Raw genomic sequence first — 6,061 nt, forward strand, 5'->3', positions numbered from 1 at the left:
ACACGGAACTGAAGTGGGGAAATATTGGATGTTAAATGAAAAAGCATAGTTTGGCTGCCATCTAGCGGACATGATTAGTAACTACAGTCAAACTATAATCAAGTTAGAGGAAATTACATTCACCCGTTACTTCCGTTTTTACTATTCAAAGTAAAACTTTCTGAATACATTTTTTTAACTATTAATCTTGGGTTCCACGCTTTACCAACATTATAAATATATGACCGTGTCTGACTCGATTGTTGGAATTTAATTTGGTTTTGGGAGACTCTAAAACCGTGGCGTTAAAAGAAAAAAAAAAAGATTAGTAGATTAAATTGACATGATAGCGATTTTCGGCACTGCTATTTTAGCGGGATATTAAAGAAAAACGGACAAAAGCTTCGTCGGGTTAAACATTAGAGTACGCTTATGTATGTGAGCTTTTAAAGATGACACTAGTTTTTTATTAGCAGATGATTTGGTCACCATGAAAGCCTTTTATTTTGTTATTTTACCGGAAGTGTAAATCTGCCAGATTCTGTCCATCTTTACACTGTATTTTAAAAAACATTTTATTTTTTTTCCACTTTTGAGAGAGTAGTTAGCTCATATAAGTATTAAAAAATGAAGCATTAGTTATTCTGTCGACAATCGTAGGTATTTAATTTTATTTAAATTAAAATGGGTTCATTTTTAGACTACAAATCGTTCGTTCATTTTCCCCGCGACACGGAACTGAAGTGGGGAAATATTGGATGTTAAATGAAAAAGCATAGTTTTGCTGCCATCTAGCGGACATGATTAGTAACTACAGTCAAACTATAATCAAGTTAGAGGAAATTACATTCACCCGTTACTTCCGTTTTTACTATTCAAAGTAAAACTTTCTGAATACATTTTTTTAACTATTAATCTTGGGTTCCACGCTTTACCAACATTATAAATATATGACCGTGTCTGACCCGATTGTTGGAATTTAATTTGGTTTTGGGAGACTCTAAAACCGTGGCGTTAAAAAAAAAAAAAAAAAAGATTAGTAGATTAAATTGACATGATAGCGATTTTCGGCACTGCTATTTTAGCGGGATATTAAAGAAAAACGGACAAAAGCTTCGTCGGGTTAAACATTAGAGTACGCTTATGTATGTGAGCTTTTAAAGATGACACTAGTTTTTTATTAGCAGATGATTTGGTCACCATGAAAGCCTTTTATTTTGTTATTTTACCGGAAGTGTAAATCTGCCAGATTCTGTCCATCTTTACACTGTATTTTAAAAAACATTTTATTTTTTTTCCACTTTTGAGAGAGTAGTTAGCTCATATAAGTATTAAAAAATGAAGCATTAGTTATTCTGTCGACAATCGTAGGTATTTAATTTTATTTAAATTAAAATGGGTTCATTTTTAGACTACAAATCGTTCGTTCATTTCCCCCGCGACACGGAACTGAAGTGGGGAAATATTGGATGTTAAATGAAAAAGCATAGTTTGGCTGCCATCTAGCGGACATGATTAGTAACTACAGTCAAACTATAATCAAGTTAGAGGAAATTACATTCACCCGTTACTTCCGTTTTTACTATTCAAAGTAAAACTTTCTGAATACATTTTTTTAACTATTAATCTTGGGTTCCACGCTTTACCAACATTATAAATATATGACCGTGTCTGACTCGATTGTTGGAATTTAATTTGGTTTTGGGAGACTCTAAAACCGTGGCGTTAAAAAAAAAAAAAAAAAGATTAGTAGATTAAATTGACATGATAGCGATTTTCGGCACTGCTATTTTAGCGGGATATTAAAGAAAAACGGACAAAAGCTTCGTCGGGTTAAACATTAGAGTACGCTTATATATGTGAGCTTTTAAAGATGACACTAGTTTTTTATTAGCAGATGATTTGGTCACCATGAAAGCCTTTTATTTTGTTATTTTACCGGAAGTGTAAATCTGCCAGATTCTGTCCATCTTTACACTGTATTTTAAAAAACATTTTATTTTTTTTCCACTTTTGAGAGAGTAGTTAGCTCATATAAGTATTAAAAAATGAAGCATTAGTTATTCTGTCGACAATCGTAGGTATTTAATTTTATTTAAATTAAAATGGGTTCATTTTTAGACTACAAATCGTTCGTTCATTTCCCCCGCGACACGGAACTGAAGTGGGGAAATATTGGATGTTAAATGAAAAAGCATAGTTTGGCTGCCATCTAGCGGACATGATTAGTAACTACAGTCAAACTATAATCAAGTTAGAGGAAATTACATTCACCCGTTACTTCCGTTTTTACTATTCAAAGTAAAACTTTCTGAATACATTTTTTTAACTATTAATCTTGGGTTCCACGCTTTACCAACATTATAAATATATGACCGTGTCTGACTCGATTGTTGGAATTTAATTTGGTTTTGGGAGACTCTAAAACCGTGGCGTTAAAAAAAAAAAAAAAAAGATTAGTAGATTAAATTGACATGATAGCGATTTTCGGCACTGCTATTTTAGCGGGATATTAAAGAAAAACGGACAAAAGCTTCGTCGGGTTAAACATTAGAGTACGCTTATATATGTGAGCTTTTAAAGATGACACTAGTTTTTTATTAGCAGATGATTTGGTCACCATGAAAGCCTTTTATTTTGTTATTTTACCGGAAGTGTAAATCTGCCAGATTCTGTCCATCTTTACACTGTATTTTAAAAAACATTTTATTTTTTTTCCACTTTTGAGAGAGTAGTTAGCTCATATAAGTATTAAAAAATGAAGCATTAGTTATTCTGTCGACAATCGTAGGTATTTAATTTTATTTAAATTAAAATGGGTTCATTTTTAGACTACAAATCGTTCGTTAATTTTCCCCGCGACACGGAACTGAAGTGGGGAAATATTGGATGTTAAATGAAAAAGCATAGTTTTGCTGCCATCTAGCGGACATGATTAGTAACTACAGTCAAACTATAATCAAGTTAGAGGAAATTACATTCACCCGTTACTTCCGTTTTTACTATTCAAAGTAAAACTTTCTGAATACATTTTTTTAACTATTAATCTTGGGTTCCACGCTTTACCAACATTATAAATATATGACCGTGTCTGACCCGATTGTTGGAATTTAATTTGGTTTTGGGAGACTCTAAAACCGTGGCGTTAAAATAAATAAAAAAAAAAGATTAGTAGATTAAATTGACATGATAGCGATTTTCGGCACTGCTATTTTAGCGGGATATTAAAGAAAAACGGACAAAAGCTTCGTCGGGTTAAACATTAGAGTACGCTTATGTATGTGAGCTTTTAAAGATGACACTAGTTTTTTATTAGCAGATGATTTGGTCACAATGAAAGCCTTTTATTTTGTTATTTTACCGGAAGTGTAAATCTGCCAGATTCTGTCCATCTTTACACTGTATTTTAAAAAACATTTTATTTTTTTTCCACTTTTGAGAGAGTAGTTAGCTCATATAAGTATTAAAAAATGAAGCATTAGTTATTCTGTCGACAATCGTAGGTATTTAATTTTATTTAAATTAAAATGGGTTCATTTTTAGACTACAAATCGTTCGTTCATTTTCCCCGCGACACGGAACTGAAGTGGGGAAATATTGGATGTTAAATGAAAAAGCATAGTTTGGCTGCCATCTAGCGGACATGATTAGTAACTACAGTCAAACTATAATCAAGTTAGAGGAAATTACATTCACCCGTTACTTCCGTTTTTACTATTCAAAGTAAAACTTTCTGAATACATTTTTTTAACTATTAATCTTGGGTTCCACGCTTTACCAACATTATAAATATATGACCGTGTCTGACCCGATTGTTGGAATTTAATTTGGTTTTGGGAGACTCTAAAACCGTGGCGTTAAAAAAAAAAAAAAAAAAGATTAGTAGATTAAATTGACATGATAGCGATTTTCGGCACTGCTATTTTAGCGGGATATTAAAGAAAAACGGACAAAAGCTTCGTCGGGTTAAACATTAGAGTACGCTTATGTATGTGAGCTTTTAAAGATGACACTAGTTTTTTATTAGCAGATGATTTGGTCACCATGAAAGCCTTTTATTTTGTTATTTTACCGGAAGTGTAAATCTGCCAGATTCTGTCCATCTTTACACTGTATTTTAAAAAACATTTTATTTTTTTTCCACTTTTGAGAGAGTAGTTAGCTCATATAAGTATTAAAAAATGAAGCATTAGTTATTCTGTCGACAATCGTAGGTATTTAATTTTATTTAAATTAAAATGGGTTCATTTTTAGACTACAAATCGTTCGTTCATTTCCCCCGCGACACGGAACTGAAGTGGGGAAATATTGGATGTTAAATGAAAAAGCATAGTTTGGCTGCCATCTAGCGGACATGATTAGTAACTACAGTCAAACTATAATCAAGTTAGAGGAAATTACATTCACCCGTTACTTCCGTTTTTACTATTCAAAGTAAAACTTTCTGAATACATTTTTTTAACTATTAATCTTGGGTTCCACGCTTTACCAACATTATAAATATATGACCGTGTCTGACTCGATTGTTGGAATTTAATTTGGTTTTGGGAGACTCTAAAACCGTGGCGTTAAAAAAAAAAAAAAAAAAGATTAGTAGATTAAATTGACATGATAGCGATTTTCGGCACTGCTATTTTAGCGGGATATTAAAGAAAAACGGACAAAAGCTTCGTCGGGTTAAACATTAGAGTACGCTTATATATGTGAGCTTTTAAAGATGACACTAGTTTTTTATTAGCAGATGATTTGGTCACCATGAAAGCCTTTTATTTTGTTATTTTACCGGAAGTGTAAATCTGCCAGATTCTGTCCATCTTTACACTGCTTGTTGTGTGTATATTTCCCTCAATGGACAAAATGTGGAACTACATCTGTGTTTTAAAAAACAAAATTTTCCCACTTTTGAGAGCGTAGTTAGCTTAGAAATAAATAAACATAAACATAAAAGCAAAGCTAGACACAATCAGGGGGACTCTTCCGTCCGGAACCGGAAGGACACATTTAAATTAAAATTTTGAATTGACAAAATAACAAGAATATTTTATGTTTATGCCGGCCACTCACATAACTCTTAACATCGTTCGTGATATAAGTAAAATATATATTTAAGTATTATTTAAACAAAATTATTCTGACTTGATAAGTCCCAGATGTATTTCCTAACAATGACCACTAGAGGGCAGAAAAGGGAGCAATATTTATTTTAACATCTTGTTGCTGTTATGTGTCGTATTTTATTGTATTTTATTTTTATACATATATTTTATTTTTAATTCTTATTGGTGTGCATTAGTCTCTCAATGATTTTATAAACTACTTTTCGTCAATAACTTTTCTGCACTCTTGTTAAGCACTTTGAACTGCAGTTTAATTTGTCTGAAAGGTGCTTTATAAATAAAGTTTGATTGAATGATTGAACATCAGACGATGCACTCTTCTTCTGTCTTCATCATGGTTTTTATGTGATTTTACGTCTTTTAAAATATATTATACCTGCCACGTTGGAAATTAGGCGAGATGGTTGTTGTGTAAAAATATTTAAATAAATTAATAAATACCGGATTGTGACAAAATGTCAACTGGTAAAATAGCCACATAACGTTTTCTCTTTTTTTCGGCCACGGTTGTTTTCAGCGTCTAATTTCCTAATAATTAAGTCATAGACGGTCATATACTTAAAATCATCGTAAAGCGTCGAATTAAGTTTAATATGAATAAAAAGATTTTTTTTAAAAAAACGTATTCAGAAAGTTTTACTTTGAATAGTCAAAACGGAAGTAGCGGGTAGATGTAACTTCCTCTAACTTGATTATAGTTTGACTGCAGTTACTAACCATGTCCACCAGATGGCAGCCTAACTATGCTTTTTCATCAAACACCCAATATTTCCACTTTTCCAGTTCCGTGTCGCGGGGGACAATGTACGAACGGTTTATAGTCTAAAAATAAACCAATTTTACTTTAAATAAAATTAAACACCTACGATTGTCGACAGAATAGTCAATGCTTCATTTTTCTTTATTTATATGAGCTAACTACGCTCTCAAAAGTGAGAAAGAAAAAAACAAAAATTAAAACACGT

Source organism: Labrus mixtus, chromosome 24 (assembly GCF_963584025.1).
Source record: "Labrus mixtus chromosome 24, fLabMix1.1, whole genome shotgun sequence".
Taxonomy (NCBI): domain Eukaryota; kingdom Metazoa; phylum Chordata; class Actinopteri; order Labriformes; family Labridae; genus Labrus; species Labrus mixtus.